The sequence below is a fragment of the Mercenaria mercenaria genome, chromosome 11 (genome assembly GCF_021730395.1).
Source record: "Mercenaria mercenaria strain notata chromosome 11, MADL_Memer_1, whole genome shotgun sequence".
Taxonomy (NCBI): domain Eukaryota; kingdom Metazoa; phylum Mollusca; class Bivalvia; order Venerida; family Veneridae; genus Mercenaria; species Mercenaria mercenaria.
Window position 1 is genome coordinate 70,553,587 of NC_069371.1, and position 22,097 is coordinate 70,575,683.

Consider the following 22,097-nt stretch of genomic DNA (forward strand, 5'->3'; position numbering starts at 1 on the left):
AAGGAACCGTAATAATTTTAGTATTCTCTACTCACCCGTATATTTTAATGAGCTATCCAGGTTAAATGTATGAAACGGATTTTGTCCATTATTATCCATTTAAGGTGCAGGGTAACTTTTCTTCATAATTTTGCCTGTAGAGATGTTTCATTGTATACCCTGAAATGGAAAATATATATTTAATTGATATGTCCAGTTTAAGGTTGTTCTTCACGTTTGGATCAAAATTTTGTCTACAATTATGTATACATAGAACTGTATTAGTCTCCGATGTCTCAAAACTTCATTACATACTTGGAAAATTCTGCAATAAAAATTATTAGGTCATGATCTTGATTTTTTTGCTAGACTAGCGGATTTGAAAAATTTGGACTTGGCAACAGTTTGGATAAATGACGTTACGCTACTACCTTAGGTTTATCAAAATCCATAAGGCTTTTAATTTTATGTTGAAACAGATAATGCTGCTGTCCAAACAGAGACTATACATAATTGAATAGTTAGAAAAACGCTACTTTCAATATCACGCATGAAATTATAAAGTGAGGGTCATAAAGGGAGATAATCAAAATAGTGCAGTTTATAGTGTCTTTCTATTATGTTAATCATTTACTCAAAATTTGACAATTGTCAAACATTGGATTTAACAAGAAAATAACATATTTTATGTTCATAACAAAAAACGTGGCAGCTACATTTTAATCAATGACATTATGACCCTTTAACCTTTAGCCTCCTGGCGGCGAATATTTCTGCCTTTGCGACCAGTGCAGACCAAGATCAGCCTGCACATCCGTGCAGTCTGATCATGGTCTGCACTGTTCGCTATTCAGTCAGTAAATTTTCAGTGAACACCCCTTTGAATAATAAGTGGTACTGCCCAAATTGAATGATGGACCAGTTCATTTTAGAAATTTAGGTTAAAATCATATCAGTACAAAATGGGAGATAAGTCTAACACTGTGATATGATTTTGCCATGGCAACCTATCAACTAAATATGCACTAAAGTTTAATTCCTTTACAAGGATTTATTATTTACAATGCTTGAATTCTAACAATTAAATTATACTAAATTATACTTAAAAGATTTAAAGTAAATGTCTTAAATGTTAAAGTCTGTAAATAAAGTGGGGGGTGGGGGAGGGATAATTATAAATCATTTAAGCCAGAATTTCTTCTATAACTCTCATTGTGTTAAATTATATTAAACTCCCTTCAGTGGTGTCAAAGTATTTTTGTAAATATGATACTTAGTATTTTCAGTAACACTTATGACTGCTGTTGCTTTTGGAGTAAATTGCTCAACCCTACAACTTATTATTTGAACCATTGATGGCTCGACTATAATCAATCTCTCAGAAGCCTCACTAGGAGTGTTGAAATCTTCATGTGAGGAAGCCATCCAGCTGGCTTACGGAAGGTCAGTGGTTCTACCCAGGTGCCTGCCCGTGATGAAATAATGCATGGAGGGGCATCTGGGGTCTTCCTCCACCATCAAAGCTGGAAAGTCACCATATGACCTTAATTGTGTTGGTGCAATGTTAAACCCAACAAAACAAAACAATCTCTCGAACAAATTTCTATTGGTTTGTCACATTAGTAGGAATGTTTAGTTCAACTGCACTGTTGATTAGAGCATCCATTTGCAGGACATTTAGAGAATGTGTAATTTAAATCAGCCGGAAATCCACCGATGATACTAGACCTGTTACTTTACAACCGACAGTTACACATAAGCCTTGATAAATAAGGAAATAAAATTTAAGCAAATCTTTATCTTCATTAGTAGACCATTTTCATTGGTTTTGAATCGCTTAATCTAAAAAGCATAAAAAACTAGTTTAATAAGAAAAGATAAAACATCAAAATGGCCTGTAATCAAAACCTTGATTAGTTTTTATTACTCTTAATGGAAAACATTAAATATCTGGTAAACTAATTTCATATTTTTGCTTAATGGAACATAAAACAACCCAATGAAATTCCCCTGTGAAGTAAGTTCATGAACTTTATGAATTTATTCATGAACTTGTAAGAATTCATGAAAAAAGTTCATGAACTACAAGGAAAGTTCACTTACTTAAAATTCATGAACTCTCAAGTTCAAGAATATTACTTTCATTTCATGAACTTCTAAATGTAGTTCATAAACATTTCACAAAATCCATTAAATAATTTAAGAAATTCATGAACTTGAAAATGAAATTCAGATACTGATTGAAATTGTGATTCAGGAACTACAGGGTTATGGTTTTCCCCTGTAAAAGATTTTCTAGAACTAGTTTTAAGTTCTTGAACATTCCAGAACTTCTGAAGAACTTAAAGAACTGTTCCTGAACCAGCATAACAGTTCTTAGACCAGGGACTGCCTTTTAGGCGAAGTTGAGCGAAAACTTCGCTTTAAAATATTTCACTTCGCCCTTCCCGCCCAGAAAAGCGAAGTTCAAGTCGCCCTAAAATTGGATGAAAGGAAAACATAATCGGCAATAAAGTGCGCTGATATTATACATCTCGGTTATGTAAAGTCTGTAAACACAATACGCAATACACAGGATGTCACCGGGAGGCACGCGCGGCGAAACGTGTCCATGACAACAAAAGATGATCACTCGATTTCAGATTGACGCCGCATGATAAGCTGCTAATTGTTTGCATTTAATGTGATTGCAGTAAACGATAATTAAAGAATGAAAGAGTAATAATTAAAACTGACCGACATCGGAGATCATAGAGCCCGAAAACTTCGTAAAACGGTGATAATTAACTTCCGAATTACAAACCTAATTACGTGTCAGTCGGCGCGTGGAGTGATTGACATCTGTCAGTAGCTAATTAACATACGACGCTCCGCCTACTGTCATACTTAGTTTGTGGCAGCGAACAATTGAAATTCACCGAGATTTTGATTCACAATGCAGAACTTCGAACTTGAGACGCATTTCGCGGATCGAGCCTACGCACGGGACACTTTTTTGTGCGGGTCAACTACGAGTTTTTCTTGATTTTCGCGGGTCAAAACACGGAACCTCTGGTCAACCGAACGCCCTCGGTACTTGTCTTATCCATAAAAATCGTTTCGAAATTTTTATTGCCATCACAGTGTAGACTACCCGTTACTCCCGACGTTTATTTTTAATTGGGATCTGCTTACTATTCATTTTAATCTGCATTTCTCTTTCATTAAAAACATATATAAGTTAAATATATGGCCCTTGACAAACTATTAAATTTGTTGTTTGATAAAAATAGCAGACAACTCTTTTAGTTAATTCTGAAATGTGTCAAAGGGAGGTAATACATTTAACCAATTTTTAGATTTTTTATGTCAAAATATGTAGTTTTAAAAAATATTGCCCCTGATTTTTAAGTATTTTATCTACTGATCAATACAAATAACATTTCATTGTAAGATTGAGAGTTTTTTAAACTCTGTAGTTTGTCAAATTGAAGGAACATAAAAAAAATTAAACTCAGAATGCTCACATACCTGAAAAAGCTGCTCTAGGAAGGAAAAAATTTAATCCAAGAAATATTAAGAGGAAAGATTTGTTGTGTCAAGTTGTTAAATATTTTGCAGTAAAACAGTACAAATATGTACTGTATTGTTGAAACATTGCACCATTTTTATTTAAGTCATAGCAAGATAATACTACAAATGGAACTGAATAAACATTATTATTGTTATATAATGCATGTAAGCAATGTCCTGTCTCACATTTGCCGAACTTCTCCCAAAATTTCAAAACTTCTCCGTTTCCCAAGGAGAAGAGTCACTTCTCCCTAAATTTCCAGGCTAAGGTAGTCCCTGTTAGACTGTGGTTCTAGAACAATGATGGTTCTTGACCATTGGTTCAAAAACTGCAAAAGTTCAATAACTTACAGAACTTTACCAGTTCCTGAACAGTTACTGTTGGTATTAGACCAAGAACCAAAATTGTTCATGAACATAGGTTCATTAAAAGTACTAAAATTCAAAACCTTTTTCTAGTTCAGTACCAGATCTTGAACCAAATTGTGAGTTTCTGAACTGTTCATTCATTAAACATAAAACTTATGTTTATTACCTTTTACAATAATGAATAAGTTCATGAACTGTTCGTGAATGTTCATGAACATTAAATTCATAATGTCACATGATCAGTTTCCATTATTTTGTTGCATGCTGGGAATTTTTTTGCACATGTGATTCAGCAATTTTTGAGAAGTTTGTGCAGCAAATAAGAAAGAAATATTTATCATATACTACAGTTAGGAATGGTTTAAAAGGAACATGAGTATACTGAATATCGTTCATTTTAAAAATTATAAAATCCTATTAAAATGTCACAAGTTTTCACGACCATGAAGCAAAGCTAGTATCTTAATTTCAATCTTGATATTAAAGTAAATTATACATTGTTTAACTTAATGTTTTTGTATTTTATACAGCAATTGTTTACTTCTTATTATGCTCCCAATCCCATTGTAAACTTATGATTATAAAGAAGTAAGAACTAATCTGATATCATATCTTATTGAAATCTTTACCATTATTTAATTGAAGCTTACTGCTTTTATTACTTTATCAAACAATAAAAATCAAATGTTTAAGCAACTTCAGCACCTCAGGATTAATTGCAGAATTGATAACACCATGATCAAAACTGATTTCTGGAGTTTGGTAACTATTGACTCTAACAGGTTTTAGATAATGTAATATGCTTTAATATTACTGCCTGATTTACATCATATTTGAGCCGTGCCATGAGAAAACCAACCTAGTGTGTTTGCAACCAGCATAGATCCATACCAGCCTGCGCATCTGCGCAGTCTGGTCTGGATCCATGCTGGTCGCAAACGCACTATGTTGGTTTTCTCATGGTGCGGCTCATTTCTTTTTTCAATTACAAATTGCTACACAAGTGTAAATGTTAGAATACAAATATCTGACAAAATATTGGGTATATCTGTTCGTCTGTTAGTCTGACTGTCTGACCATTCCTACAAATGGATACATGTGTGACTGTTAAAAGAAACCTAGACATTAAATACATGAAAACAAGGTTTTTATAGACAATCAGCAGTATTAACATTCAAACTTCTAATTAAAGAATATGCTTGAGTATTAGCTGTATTAATATCTTTATTAAAGAATCATGCAAGTTCTAAAGGTAGTGATATGTCTTCTCCATATCTACTTTGAAAACTCTACAGGGGTGTGTTGACTGCATTCTCTTCATTGAATTATGACAGAAACATCACTTTCCCAATTAAGTCCCTCTTTCATCTATTTCCATACCAGCATTAAAACATGCACCTTTTCTTCCATCAAATGATAATTTTTACCTCATGCTTACAAAACATCAAGTTAAGTAACTGTTAACTAAGAAGCCATAATCTTTTTGAACTTGGTACTTTATGAATGTATCTTGATGATTACAGTCTTACATCTCCATGATTGCTTCCTCAGGTGTTTATTGTGTAACTTCCACTGTTAAATGCCTGAGTTAGTAACATGAAACAGGAAAAATGGAAAGTTAATAACAGATTTTGTAAAGAAATTTTAACAGAATTTTTTTTTTACATTCATTCTAATGAAGGCAGGCTGCAAGAGTTTCATTTTTTTTTATCTAAGAAATTCTCTCTTGAAAACAACTGAAATAACAATTAAAAAAAATCACTCAATAGCCACAATGAGTTTTGACAAAAATAAAAATGTACAATAAGAAAATAGAATACATAAAATATGTTTGTTCTTAACCCTTATCATGCTGGACACAACTGATTGTGCCTTTGCGACCAGTGTAAATCATGATCAGCCTGAACATCAATGCAGTCTGATCATAATCTGCACTGTTCGCCATTCAGTCAGTATCTTTTTGGTAAGCACCCCTTTTAACAGTTAATGGTACTGTCCAAATTGAAAGATGGACAAGTTCAATATAGAAATTTAGCAGGCTAAGGGTTAATAAAATAGTAAATGAAACACCAATATTAGTCTGTGTTCAGTCTGCGTTCTGACCCTCTGTTTTGTTCACATGAGGTAACTCCCTCAGCCAAGGTTAATCTGTTTTGATATAATTATGCCCCTTTCCTTCTCTGTGGCTGACTTAGCTGACTTAGAATCACTTGCACTGCAGGGATGTGGGTTCAAGCTTCACTCTAGGTGTTGAATTCTTCATGTGAAGAAGCCATCCAGCTAGCATATATGGAAAGTCAGTGATTTGACCCAGATGTCCATCCATGATGAAATAATGTACTGAGGGGCATCTAAGGTGTCCTTCCACCATGAAATACTGCAAACTTTGACCTTTAACTCACAGTGTCCATGTGACATTAACCCTTACCCTGCTAAATTTCTATAACAAACTTGTTTATTTTTCAATTTGGACAGAACCATTAACTGTTAAAAGGGGTGCATACAGGGCCCTCACTCCACTTTGGGGGAAGGGGTCCGCAGCCCTCAGGCTGGGTAATTTTTCGCGTCGTTTTAGCCAAAAGGGGGAATTTTCATTGCCTTCAAAGAATAACATACTATGTAAGAACTATAACATGTATAACTCTCATTACACTAAAGTTGTTTCTTTTTGTCAACATACTACTGGTAACTGCAATTATATCATGTCAAGATCAGCTTTTCAGGGGACAAGCTATACTGTTATTAATGAAACTTCGACAAACTTTATCTAAAACAAGTACATTTATCATTACACATTTTTTTAACCAATGTATATTTTAGTTGTCTAAAAGTGGGTGGGGTTTGGGTCTTTGCATTTTATTATCGAAAACGCTCCAAAATAAGGGCTGCTTTTGCAACAGTCATCATATTTTTCTTAAATGCAGACTTTCAAATGGCTTTTTATTTAGATTGTACTAAAACATCTTGTAAGAAATGATGAAAAGTTCGCGAAAACGGGTGACAAATATGGAAAACGAAAGTAAATATTTAAAATTCTCGATGAAATACCTGTTTTAAATTTCTTTTTTTTTTACCATACCTATTCAAAACTTACAATTTCTGCTTATTAAAGCATTTATTAATAATTTATTTGGACCAAACAAAGCCTCGGCAATGATAATAAATTTTCTATAGACCGTAACGGTTGACCGGCTCACGTAATCGTTCAAGCAAACAAAATAATGATTTCAATTATCCAATTTGTGCAAAGACGATAATCTAAAGCTGCATTGTTTATCAATTAATTTTTACACATTGATCAGTAAACACCTTTGATAATGACAGGGATTATTGTACTAAGTATAAACCGCGATATGACCACGTGTCAATTGGCGCGTGGCGTGACTGACATCTGTTAGCAGCTAATTAACATATGACGCTCCGCCTACTGCCATACTTGCGCATATGACGGCAAACAATATTGAAATTGACTGTGATTTTGATTGACAAGGGGCAGAACTTTCGAACTCGAGACGCATCAAACAAAATTTCCGCGAGTCAACCCGACGCACGGAGCATATTTTGTGCGGATCAAATACGAGCTTTTCGATTTTCGCGGATCAAAAACCCGGGACCTCGGGTCAACCGAATGCCCAGTAAGGGGGAATTTTTTTCTCTGGAGAGGGAAAAAAGGATACTATTTTGGCGGGGGAAGCAGCCGATATTCAGCGGCAAAAACGGCCGATCGAGGGCCCTGGGTGCATATCAAAACGTTATTGACTGAATGGTGAACAGTGAAGATCATGATCAGTCTACACGGATGTGCAGGCTGATCATGATCTGCACCAGGTCGCAAAGGCAGAATTGATTGTGTCCAGCATGATAAGAGTTAAACCCAATAAAAACAAATTTAAAGAACATCCTTTTCAAAACAAAGATAATCAGAACTAGGACAGAACTTGCTGAGACAACAAAAGCAAAACAAGAGCACGTCTGCGGGTGCCATCTCTCGTCTCCAACTCAGTCCAAGTGCTGGACAATAATATAAGAAAAGAGTTATAGTTCAGATTTTCTAAGTATATAAAGGACCAAAATTCTGACAAAATGTAGGTTAGAGATATGGTTCGTTGCCTACATAGTCCCCTAATGATAATAAACAACACTAAGTGTGTAAAGTTTCAAAGCTGTAGCTCTCATAGTTTTTGAGAGAAGGTGGACCTAAACAAAAGAATTTAACCAATGCCAGCGCTGACAGCAACGTCGACGATTAAGCAGGGTTTTTTCTTGCTAATTTGGGAACATAGCCTAGACCCCCAAAATTGGGAAAATTGAGGCGTAAATGTTCCAAATTGGGAATATTTAGTCCCATAGGATATAGTAAGGATGTGTTTAAGCACTTTCTCATACACTTGTTTCACACTGTTCACCCTCTTTAACATACTTCCATTACAAAATTGTCCATAATTTGGTCAATGTTTGTGCAATTTTGATGAAATTTTTTTCAGAATGTAGATTGGGAATTTTTGCACTCATTTTGGGAAAAATACATACTTTTTGGCATTGGGAATATAGCCGAATAACGGCTATAAAACAAGAGCACCGCCTTGCGGGTGCTGACGCTCATCTGATTTTTTTTGTATAATAGAAATATTGTCCTACCCATGATTTTCTAAGTCTAAAAAGGGCCATCATTCTTGCAAAAAGCAGGATAGAGTTATGTTTCTTGATGAACAGTGTCCACTTATGATTGTGAAAAACTGTTGCAAGTTTTAAAGCAATAGCTTTGATAGTTTATGAGAAAAGTTGCCTTAAACATAATACTCAACTAAGAAAATGATTTTCTAAGTCCAAAAGGGGCAATAATTATTGCAAAAAGCAGGATGGAGTTATGTTGCTTGCTGTACAGGGTCAGCTTATGATGGTGAACAAGTGTTGCAAGTTTCAAAGCAATAGCTTTGATAGTTTAAGAGAAAAAGTTGACCTAAACATAAAACTTAACCAAGAAATCTGATATTTTCTAAGTCCAAAAGGGGCCATAAATCTTACAAAAAGCAGGATGGAGTTATGTTTCTTGCTGTACAGGGTCAGCTTATGATGGTGAACAAGTGTTGCAAGTTTTAAAGCAATAGCTTTGATAGTTTAGGATAAAAGCTGACCTAAACATAAAACTTAACCAAGAAAACTGATTTTCTAAGTCCAAAAGGGGCAATAATTCTTGCAAAAAGCAAGATGGAGTTATGTTTCTTGATGTACAGGGTCTGCTTATGATGGTGAACAAGTATTCCAAGTTTCAAAGCAATTGCTTTGATAGTTTAGGAGAAAAGTTGACCTAAACATAAAACTTAACCAAGAAATCTGATATTTTCTAAGTACAAAAGGGGCCATAAATCTTGCAAAAAGCAAGATGGAGTTATGTTTCTTGCTATACAGGGTCAGCTTATGATGGTGAACAAGTCTTCCAAGTTTCAAAGCAATAGCTTTGATAGTTTAGGAGAAAAGCTGACCTAAACATAAAACTTAACCAGGCAACGCCGACGCAGACGCCGACGCCGACGCCGACGCCGACGCCGACGCCGACAACCGCTCAAGTGATGACAATAACTCATCATTTTTTTTCAAAAAATCAGATGAGCTAAAAAACCCTGTTAAGTGACGACAGTACCTTATAGATTTTTTTTAAATTCAGACAAGATAAACTAGAGCTATCACTAAAGGTGATGAATGTACCCCCCGCATGCACTGACACAGTACATTGCAATTTGATGCACACAAGACTGCATAATTATGTGGACTGTATGTATATAGACTGTATGTATACAGTATAGTAACAAAAAACAAAGTCCCATAACTATGCAGAATATTTGTCTAAAAGAATGTAACATGCACCATGCACAACTAGGGTTGGTACTGATCACTTGTGTGAAGTTTCATTAAATTGTGTGCAAGGGTTTGGTAGATTAGGCACGCACAAGATTGCATACGCAGACTGTATGTACATAGTATGTTAACAAGAAACAAAGTCCCATAACTCTGCAATTTTTGTTGCTGAAAGAACCTAAGATGCCCCATGCACAACTACTGTTGTTACTGATCACTTGTGTGAAGTTTCATTAAATTGTGTCAAGGGGATGAGGAGAGACAGTGCGCACAAGATTGTGTCTATGTATATAGTATAGTAACAAAAAAAAAACAAAGTCCAATAACATTAAAGAATATAGTTTGAGTAATAGCTCTATTAATATCTTTATTAAAGATGTATTCTGCTCATCTTTCATTGAAATGTTTTATAATAAGATATTTACTTCAAAGAAGATAATCCTCATCAAATATATTCAACTTAACTAAATATATAAATAAGTTGTCTATATTGAGCTACATTCATAATCAAATGTCATGCAGTAACAGCTGATTGTGTAAAAAAAACTTCCAGTTTTTTCATGATAGTACACATTTATACTGCTTTCAGCATGTATACTGTGTGTACTATCATTAACCAAATTCATCAATGTTAATACACATAAATTTGTTTATTCTTTGTTTACATAAACTACTGGTAGTATTTTTTTCATGTTTTCAAATATGAAATTTGGGTCTAGTATACCTTTAAAATATCATGCAACTTCTATCTTTCTCCCTATCTTCTTTGAAAACTTCACAGGGGTGTGTTACTGTAGTAGTTATAACTGCCATCTCTTCATTGAATAATGCCAGAAACACTCTTTCCCAATTAAGACATTCTTTGATCTATTCCAATATCAGCATTATAACATGCACCTTTTTCTTTCATCAAATGATAATTTTTACCTCAAGCTTACAAAACATTAAGTTAAGTAACTGTTAACTAGAAGCCATAATCTTTTTGAACTTGGTACTTTATAAACGTACCTGGATGTTTTTGATTACAGTCATACATCTCCATGATTGCTTCCTCAGGTGTAAACTTTATTGTATAACAACCACTTTTAAATGCCACATTTTGTAATGTGAAACAGGAAAAATGAGATAATTAATAACAGAATTTGTTATGCACTTAGCTAAAGCTTTGCTTACATCCAGTCTGTTATATTTGCTTCTGCTTCAATTTTCTTTTCTAAGGACAATCTTGGAAAAAAAACCCTGAAATTTCACAGCCACAATGATGTGGAAATATCTTCATGGAAGACTTTGTATGATAAAAATTAGAACACACAAAATATGTTTTTATAAATGAAACAAATATTACCAACATCTGTAAATGGAGATAATTATAGAAATTTACTGTAATCGTATGAGTACAGGTCGCACTTGTGAACAAGACGCAGTGAAAAAATATCTACAGATTTCTTGAAAAATGCTTATACTTGTGTACTAGTCGCAGAAAAAAGGGAATCTCAAAAACATGTTAATTTGTAAGGAAATGCGACAAGTAATAAACCAGAGAAATCTGACACTATTGACTTAACTGCTATCATGTCTTCTATTAAATGTTTAATGAAAATTATTGTCACACTGGCTTATAACACTACTAAAGTTTTAATGGGGGCAAGGGACAGTAAATTTGAAAACTCAACAACTCTGCGCTGATACCAGTGCGAAAAAAAAATCATAAAAAATCCAATTTCGACAAATACAAGGCAATGTTTGAGCGAATGTCTTGCATAGACATAGCACTTCATTATGTGACATTTTCAGTCTGCCGATTCTGTTGCTTCTGTGATAAAAACGAGTAAAACGCAGGTTTCAGGACACTAAATTTTGAGACAAAAATGGCTCAAAATGCACACCTTGTGCGACCTGCATGGTATTATCTGCAAATGACTGACCTAAAACGCATGCGTATTTTTAAAGCATGTTGCCAGACGAAAATAATGGTGGGAAGAAAAGTATCGCATAACCGTTTACTTTTTCCGCAAATTTGAGCCGAAGCTGGATGGATGGACGACCATTTCCAATTCGTCTGACTTCCGTTACGTCTGGTAAAGTTTTAGACCCGGCCGTCTACATGGAGCTAGGAAAATCGATACTTGCACATATTTATTTTACACAATAACCACTCGTACGCAGGAATCCTTAGTTCTATAAACATCATAAATAGCCAGTTGAAAATATATGCCTGTAAAGAACATATGTCTATTTTATTTAAGAAACGTACCCGGGCCAAATGCGAAACTGGCCCCTGCCACTTTAACAACGGCTAGATTGCATACATAATCTTGATAAGATTAGTTTTTCACTTTCTGTCATGTTCTTATACTTGAAATAATGTCACTAAATATCTCTGTTCATATCACTGTTCTTGAATTGTTATACACAGGACAATTTTACAATTAGAAAATGGGTTTCATCTTCAATTAATCCTGTTTCACATAATGTACAAAGTCTTTGGTTTGGAGCTTCCCCGACATATCTTCCATTTTCTATTAGCAAGGGCAGAATACTGTATCTAAACCGTGCATATAGATGGAACATTACTACCATAAACATACTGAGTTATCTCAAACTTTGAACATTCATTAAAAATTAAAAGTTAAAAATACACCTATACAATTTCACCAAAATCTACAATGGGCAAAATATATGGATATTGAAAAAAAAAGTCATTTTGCCATAAAGGTCATAGATAATATATATATCTATTTCACTGACCTAACATTTTACAACACTTAGAAGCTATGAAATCATTTTGTGTATGGAAAATGAATTTTCAAAATATCATCTTCAAATACTGTAAAATCATTTAATTTTGTGGGCATGAAATTTGTGGGCATGAAATTTCGTGGTTTTGGACAAAACGGCAATTTCGTGGGGATATGAATTAAATTTTGAGGATTTCAACTTTTGAACATAAAATTAATGGGAATTTTACTTGTTTGTTGGGATTAAATTTTGTGGTTTGGCCCAACCATGAAATCCACGAAAATTAGTCCCCCACGAATATTAATGATTTCACAGTAGGTGACATTTCCATCTGAAACTGCAAGCCTCACATTACATGAAATATCTAGAATCATTTAGTCCAATACAATCCAACAAGGGACTCTTTAAATCCCGTAATGAAACTATGAGTTTTGGTCAAATAGAATATAACCATCAATATTTGCATTATGATATCATCATTGCTAAGAATTAAGTCAAGCAGAAGAACAGGATGTTAAATAAAGATAAAAAGGGTCATTTTCTGTGATCATATCATAGAGTAAATACATGCTGCGCCATTATTCTGCGTAAATATTTACCATAAATTAATAAAAATAATTCCACACTATTTGTCAAGGGACACTGGAACAGAGTGATTCAAACAAATTTGTCAGAAGTCCATCATATGGTATTAATGAAAACAAACAGGTTGCTAGGCAATGGCAATTTCCAGAAAGTTACATGTTGACCAATACAAGATAAAAGTTTCTATCAAACACTTTGTTGACATGTTATTTGATAAATGGATGCTGCATGATGATTATACAGAATTACTTTTTCAACAGAAAGCTGATTTGGTCATAAAAAATCTTTCTTTTTTTTGTAAATGAAAATGGTATTTTTCATGAACAGTGAAATAATTATGTCTCCCCTAGGAGACATATTGTTTTTGCCCTGTCCGTCCGTCCGTCCGTCCTTCCGTCCGTCCGTCCGTACGTCACACTTCATTTCCGAGCAATAACTAGAGAACCATTTGACCTAGAACCTTAAAACTTCATAGGGTTGTAGGGCTGCTGGAGTAGACGACCCCTATTGATTTTGGGGTCACTCCATCAAAGGTCAAGGTCTCAGGGGCCTGAACATGGAAAACTATTTCCGATCAATAACTAGAGAACCACTTGACCCAGATTGTTGAAACTTCATAGGATGATTGTACATACAAAGTAGATGACCCATATCGATTTTGGGGTCACTCCATCAAAGGTCGAGGTCACAGGGGCCTGAACATGGAATACCATTTCCGATCAATAACTAGAGAACCACTTGACCCAGAATGTTGAAACTTCATAGGATGATTGTACATACAAAGTAGATGACCCCTATCGATTTTGGGGTCACTCCATCAAAGGTCAAGGTCACAGGGGCCTGAACATGGAAAACTATTTCCGATCAATAACTAGAGAACCACTTGACCCAGATTGTTGAAACTTCATAGGATGATTGTACATACAAAGTAGATGACCCCTATCGATTTTGGGGTCACTCCATTAAAGGTCAAGGTCACAGGGGCCCGAACATTGAAAACCATTTACGGTCAGTAACTTGAGAACCACTTGACTCACAATGTTGAAACTTCATAGGATGATTGTACATGCAAAGTAGATGACCCCTATCGATTTTGGGATCACTCCATAAAAGGTCAAGGTCACAGGGGCCCGAACATTGAAAACCATTTCCGGTCAGTAACTTGAGAACCACTTGACCCACAATGTTGAAACTTCATAGGATGATTGGCCATGAAGTGTAGATGACCCCTATTGATTTTGGGGTCACTCTGTCAAAGGTCAAGGTCACAGGGGCCTGAACATTGAAAACCATTTCCGGTCAATAACTAGAGAACTGCTTGACCCAGAATGTTGAAACTTCATAGGATGATTGATTATGAAGAGTAGATGACACCTATTGATTTTGGGGTCACTCTGTCAAAGGTCAAGGTCACAGGGGCCTGAACATTGAAAACCATTTCCGATCAATAACTAGCAAACTACTTGACCCAGAATGCTGAAACTCCATAGGATGATTGGACATAAAGAGTAGATGACCCCTATTGATTTTGGGGTCACTCCGTCAAAGGTCAAGGTCACAGGGGCCTGAACATGGAAAACCATTTCCGAACAATAACTAGAGAACCACTTGACCCAGAATGTTGAAACTTCATAGGATGATTGTACATGCAAAGTAGATGACCCCTAACGATTTTGGAGTCACTCTGTGAAAGGTCAAGGTCACAGGGTCCTGAACATTGAAAACCATTTCCGGTCAGTAACTTGAGAACCATTTGACCCAGAATGATGAAACTTCATAGGATGATTGGTCATGCAGAGTAGATGACCCCTTATGATTTTAGGGTCACTCTGTTAAAGGTCAAGGCCACAGGGGCCTGAACATGGAAAACCATTTCCAGTCAATAACTTGAGAACCTCTCAACCCAGAATGTTGAAACTTCATAGGATGATTGTTCATGCAGAGTAAATGACCCCTATTGTTTTTGGGGTCACTCCATTAAAGGTCAAGGTCACAGGGGCCTGAACATTGATAACCAGTTCCGATCAATAACTTGAGAACCACTTGACCCAGGATGTTGAAACTTCATAGGATGATTGAACATGCAGAGTAGATGACCCCTATTGATTTTGGGGTCAGTCTATTAAAGGTCAAGGTCACAGTGGCCTGTTCATGTAAAATCATTTTTTGGAAATAACTTGAGAACCACTACAATGTTGAAACTTAATAGGATGATTGGACGTGCAGAGTAGATGACCCCTATTTATTTTGAGGTCACTTGATCAAAGGTCAAGGTCACAGAAGCCTGAACAGTGACTTGAGAACCACTAGGCCAAGAGTGTTGAAATTTAGTGGGATGATTGGACATGCCAAGTAGATGATCCCTATTGCAGCCAACCATCAGTGTCTCTTTGACTTTCGCTCCTGACCCCTATTGACTTCTTGCCTATAGGACTTTGCATTGGGGGAGACATGCGCTTTTTTACAAAAGCATTTTCTAGTTTAATTTTGTTGCCATCAAAGTCCATAGTTTTTTGACAAAAAATGTGTTTCATCAGAGCTTCTGCATTTTAAATTTTACAGAAAAAATAAATGATAATTTTACTTTCATTGCATTTTTCTTCTTCAGGCCTTTAAATTTTACAGACAAAAAATAGATGGTAATTTTACATGTCTGTTGCAATTTTGTGGTTATGAAATCTGTGAAAACTTACCTTTACAAATATAGATGAATTCACAGTATAATGGGTTTTGACTCTGTAAAGTATATTATATAATTGATGTGTTGCAAGGTTTGATTTAGTAGGTATATTCAATCTGCCTGTCTATCTATCTGTCCATTCTGCCTGTCTATCTATCTGTCCATTCTTGTGAATGTGCACAATAAGTGATCCTTTAAGGTGATGTCACTTTTTGAATTTCCGGTGAATAACAAAAAACCAAAGAATATTCATTTGTTTCCAAAAACCATTATATCATGATTCAACCAAATAGTTTCCTTTGACTACCAGAAAGGAACAATTATTATATCTTAATATTGAGATTTGGTACCTTTCTAACAGACAATAAACTAAAACAATAGACATTCATATGTGACGTCAGTGAGCTCAACAAAGCAATTTCAAGCACAAATATTAATGTGGAATGTAAAGTAAGTTACACATTACAATATCCGTCCAAGATACTTTCAAAAACAATGCATTTGCAGAATAGAGAGATAAAAATAATTTTGACAGCTCGTGAAAACTAATGACAAATTTTGACAGGTATATGATGACTCATGACCTAATTAATTTTTTTCTGTTATTTCTAACTTCCAGTTTGATTTTCATAAAATGGGTATTCTTTATTGTAGCTTACATCTCATACATTAAAACAATAAAAGAATATATTGTTACCTCACTGTTGTTTTGTCTATTCATCTCTTGTACGAATTCCTATTGTTTCAGTCATTTGTCAGTAATTAGAGCAACTCACAGTGTTGCAAACATACAAAACACATCCCTTATTTTCACATAGATATTGAGGATTTATCTAATGAGCACATGTATTGGAAACACAATTTCAATACCGACTGTGTATTGTAATAATGCTAAACTATCTCAGCTGTGACGTCTCCTTAATTCAAACTCGCCAAAATATAAAAAAACTATGGTAGGCTGTTAAAAACATAATTAAAACTAGGCTGCTAAGAACATAATTAAAACTAGGCTGATAAGAGCATAATTAAAACTAGGCTGCTAAGAGCATAATTAACAATCAGTATGGAGCACTTTGAACAGATTAATAACTTCAATTAAGAATACTTAAGTATGTGCTTCAGTAATATAGCTCTATTAATATCTTTATTAAAGAATCATGCAACTTCTACAGGTAGTAAATAGTTCTTCTCCCTATCTTCGTTGACAACTCCACCAATCTGACTAAAGTACTTGATCTTCTAAACGAAGATCTGAGAACGACCCATTCACATTCGTCTTCTGTATATTTTGGATTTCCATTATTGCTATTTTTATGTTATCCAATCAGGCGACTTGTTCGATTGTCAGAGTAAGAAAAATATGCAGTTATTCCAGGACTCGAACCCGGGACCCCTCGCTTACAAAGCAAGTGGCCTACCGACTGAGCTAACCGGCTATCTGATACATTACGACATAAGAATTTTAAATATCAAAAGTCAATGCTAGAGGTAGATTTGCAAGATGTTGTAAGCTAAGCTCTGATTGGCTAGTGAAAGGGCCGTCAGAACGAGGCAATGAATAGGTCGTTTTCAGATCCTATGCGTAGCGTAATAGGAGATGTACTTTAGTCAGATTGCAACTCCACAGGGGTGTGTTACTGTAGTAGTTATAACTGCCATCTCTTCATTAAATTATGATAGAAACATCACTTTCCAAATTAATTCACATTTTGCTCTATTTCAATACCAGCATTAAAACATGCACTTTTTTCTTCCATCAAATGATCATTTTTACCTCAAGCTTACAAAACATTAAAAGGCATATTTCTTTCCCAATTAAGACATTCTTTGATCTATTCCAATATCAGCATTATAACATGCACCCTTTTCTTCCATCAAATGATAATTTTTACCTCAAGCTTACAAAACATTAAGTTGACTAGAAGCCACAATCTTTTTGAACTTGGTACTTTATGAGAATATCTGGATGTTTTTGATTACAGTCATACATCTCCATGATTGCTTCCTCAGGTGTTTATTGTGTAACATTCACTGTTAAATGCCACATTTTGTAATGTGAAACAGGAAAAATGGGATAATTAATAACAGCATTTGTAATGCACTTTTAACAGGAAACTAAGTTTAGCTTTGCCAACACAACTGCAAATTACAGCATCAATTGTCTATTATATTGGCAAATGCCTAATTTTCCTTTTCTAAGGACAATCTTGAAAAAAATGTGGAAGATGTGGAAATATCTTCATAGAAGACATAAGAAAAACAAGAGCTCATCGAACTTAAAATGCCCCCCTTGATGCATTCAGTAATTCCACCAGGAACAAAAAATATATGCTCACCGTAAACAAAAGTTCTACTGTTCTGGTTCAACCTGACCTTGACCTTTAACCTACTGACCTAAAAATCAACAGGGGTCAGCTGCTGGTCATGATCACCTCCCTATTAAGTTTCCTGATCCTAGGCCCAGGTGTTCTCAAGGTATTGTCCGGAAAGGGTTTAACTGTTCCGGGTCAATATGACTTTCACCTTTGGCCTACTGACCTCAAAATCTACAGGGGTCATCTACTGGTCATGCAAACCTCCCTATCAAGTTTCATGATCCTAGGCACAAGTGTTCTCAAGTTATTGTCTGGAAACGGTTTTAATGTTCCGGGTCACTGTAACCTTGATCTTTGACCAACTGACCTCAAAATCTATAGGGGTCATCTGCTGGTCATGATAAACCTCTATCAGCTTTCATGACCCTTGGCCTAAGCGTTCTCAAGTTATCATCCAGAAACCGTTTAACTGTTCCTGGCCAATGTGACCTTGAACTTTGACCTAATGACCTCTTAATCAATAGGGGTCATCTGCTGGTCATGACCAATCTCCCTACCAATTTCCCTGATCCTAGGCCCAAGTCTTCTTGAGTTATCACCTGGAAACCATTTTACTGTTCCTGGTCACTGTGACCTTGACCTTTGACCTACTGATCTAAGAATCAATAGGGGTCATCTGTTGGTCATGACCAAACTCCCTATCAACTGTAACGCTCCTAGGCCCAAGCATTCTTGAGTTATCAACCGAAAACCATTTAACTGTTCCGGGTTACTGTGACCTTGACCTTTGATATACTGACCTCAAAATCAATAGGGATCATCTGCTGGTCATGACCAACCTCCCTATCAACTTTTATGATCCTAGGCCCAAGCATTCTTGAGTTATCACCTGGAAACCGTTTATCTGTTCTGGGTCACTGTGACCTTGACCTTTGACATACAGATCTGAAAATCAATAGGGGCCATCTGCTGGTGATGACCAACCTTCCTATCAACTTTCATGATCCTAGGCCCAAGTGTTCTTGAGTTATCATCTGGAAACGGATTGGTCTACATTCCTACCGACAGACAGACTGACCAACAGACATCGACAAAACAATATACCCCTCCTTCTTTGAAGGGGGGCATAAAAATAGAACACATAAAATATGTTTTTATAAATGAAACTAATATCAACAACATCATTCTGTAAACAGAGAAATTAGAAATTTAATTAACCTGAGAAATTTGACACTATTGACTTAACTGCTATCATGTCTTCTATTAAAGGTTTAATGAAATGTCACACTGGCAAAGTTTTAAACAGCTGCTAGTCTGCATACAAAATATAAAATTAGTTTTTCACTACCTGTCATGTTGTTTTACATCATTTGGAATAATGTCACTAAATATCTCTGTTCATATCACTGTTCTTGTATTGTTATACACAGGAATGTGTTTCATCTTCGATTAATCCTGTTTCACGTAATGTACAAAGTCTTTGGTTTGGAGTTAATCCCCAACATATCTTCCATGTTCTATTAGCAAGTGGAGAATACTGTATCTAAACTGTGCATATAGATGGAACGATACTACCCTAAACATACTGATTTATATCAAACTTTGAACATTCATTACAAATTAGAAGTTAAAAATACACCTATACAATTTCAGCAGAATCTACAATGAGCAAAATATATGGATATCTAAAAAAATTGTAATTTTCATCATTTATTTCACTGACCTAACACATTTTATAACACTTAGAAGCAATGAAATCATTTCAGTGATTATGGAAAAAGATAATATGAGCCACGCCATGAGAAAACCAACATAGTGCGTTTGCGACCAGCATGGATCCAGACCAGCCTGTGCATCCACGCAGTCTGGTCATAATCCATGCTGTTCGCTTTCAAAGACTATTGGAATTAGAGAAACTATTAGCAAACAGCATGGATTCTGACCAGACTGCGCGGCTGGTCTGGATCCATGCTGGTCGCAAACACACTATGTTGGTTTTCTCATGGCACGGGTCATTATTATCATCTTCAAAAAGGTGACATTTTCATCTCACATTACATGAAATATCTAGAACCATTAAGTCCAATACATTATCCAACAAGAGACCTCTAAAATCTCTTAATGAAACTATGGCTCCTGATCAACTGAATATTACCATAAATATTTACATTTTGATAACATTATTGCTAAGAATTAAGGAAAGCTGAGGAGAGCAGGATGTTAAATAAAGATAAAAATGGTCATTTTCTGTGATCTTATCATAGAGTAAACACTTGCAGTGCCATTTTTCTGAGTAAATATTTACCATAAATTAATAAAAATAATTCCACACTATTTGTCAAGGGACACTGGAACAGATTGATTCAAACAAATTTGTCAGAAGTCCATCATATGGTATTAATGAAAACAAACAGGTTGCTAGGCAATGGCAATTTCCAGAAAGTTACATGTTGACCAATACAAGATAAAAGTTTCTATCAAACATTTTACTGACATGTTATTTGATAAATTGAGGCTGATAATTACTTTTTCTATTGAAAGCTGACTTTTATATATATAAAAAATGAATTACCACAACTAAATTTTCTAAACACATCTTGTTTTTGATTGCAGGTATCTTTCATTTATAAATTGTGAAAAAAAAAAAATAATGGCATTAAATTCCGTAGTTAAAATTTGATAAAATAGCTTTTTCTTCAGGACTTGCCCCTATGTAAAACTTTAAAAAGATATCCATGTAATCAAAGGTTTGAAATTAAATTAGGGTCAACAGTTTTCATTGTTTAGTCAGTATTTTCTATCTTTCTGTATGTCTGTACACATTATTATGTGGCTGTTATAAGCAACCCAGCCAAAATATGAAAACAAGGCTGTTAAGAAAATAAGTAATAATCTGTGACATTATTTTAACATAGAGCTCTGTAAATGAATTAATATCTTTATTAAAGAATATGCTCCAGTATTAAATTACTCTATTAATATCTTTATTAAAGGATCTTGCCATTTCTACTGGTACTAATATGTCTTCTCCCTACCTACTTTGAAAACTCCTCTGGGGCATGTTTCTACAGACTAACTGTGGATAATAACTAGTTAATTTGCTTCATAATGAATTATGCCAGAAACATCACTTTCCCAATCAAGACATTCTTTGATCTATTTCAATATAAGCATTAAAACATGCATCAGCATTAAAACAATGCACCTTTTTCTTCCATCAAATAGTAAGTTTTACCTCAAGTTTTAATTAGACGCGCCATAATGTTTTGTACAAGACAACTCAGATGCAAATAAGGACAAATCCAAGTGCAGTTGTTTCCCTTGTAATCCTGGCAATCAAGTACTGGAATATTTAATTAAATTAATGAATCAAAATGGTAATTTGTAGTAAATGGCACTGATTATTGTGCATTACATTAATAGTGCTCATTGAGAAGATGCATAGGTCCAATTAAATTTGTAAGTTTATAGCCATCAATCTAAGACATATTCTAAAACATGCATCCCTCATTCAAGCTTTGCCTTTAAATGCCCCATTATTTGAACTAGCTTAAATTTCACCTTGCTTGGCACCTACTATAAGTACAATTTACATGACTTTTGACAAGTATAATGGGTTAAAACTAAGAGTCGCAAATAAAATATCTATCAGATCAACTGCTTACAGTATTTGAATACAGTCCTAAGTCACTATATCTCACTATTTTTATATAGTATATATACTGTCTAGACTCCCCTTACGGGCATGAACAACAGGTGAGCGACAGTGCAAGACAAAAAGGTTAAAAGTTTTACAGGAGACTTCATAGGTGAGATAGATGGGCAGATAAAAGTGTGATAGTATTAATCACCAGGTGAAGTTGTCTGAAAGTAAAAACAAGTAAAAGCATTGCTCCTAGAATTCAAGGATCAACAGCCCAGGAGTGCAGGGCTTACTTACACCCCTAAGTTCTAACTTATAACAAGAAGAATGTACTGGTATATGCTGGGAAGTTGTTCCACATCACGGTACACTGAACATC

The 22,097-nt window shown here is 35.0% G+C and overlaps 1 protein-coding gene across 5 annotated transcripts in view; it reads right to left on the reverse strand.

Annotated features, from left to right (window-relative positions):
- LOC123531496 (neuromedin-K receptor-like) overlaps positions 1 to 22,097 on the reverse strand; it is a 120,006-nt gene that overhangs the window by 97,195 nt on the left and 714 nt on the right. For all 5 annotated transcript variants that reach the window (XM_045312529.2, XM_045312537.2, XM_045312527.2 and 2 more), the window contains exon 2: positions 36 to 159. The gene's annotated coding sequence lies outside the window, so the exon portion shown is untranslated. The remainder of the gene's footprint in view (positions 1 to 35; positions 160 to 22,097) is intronic.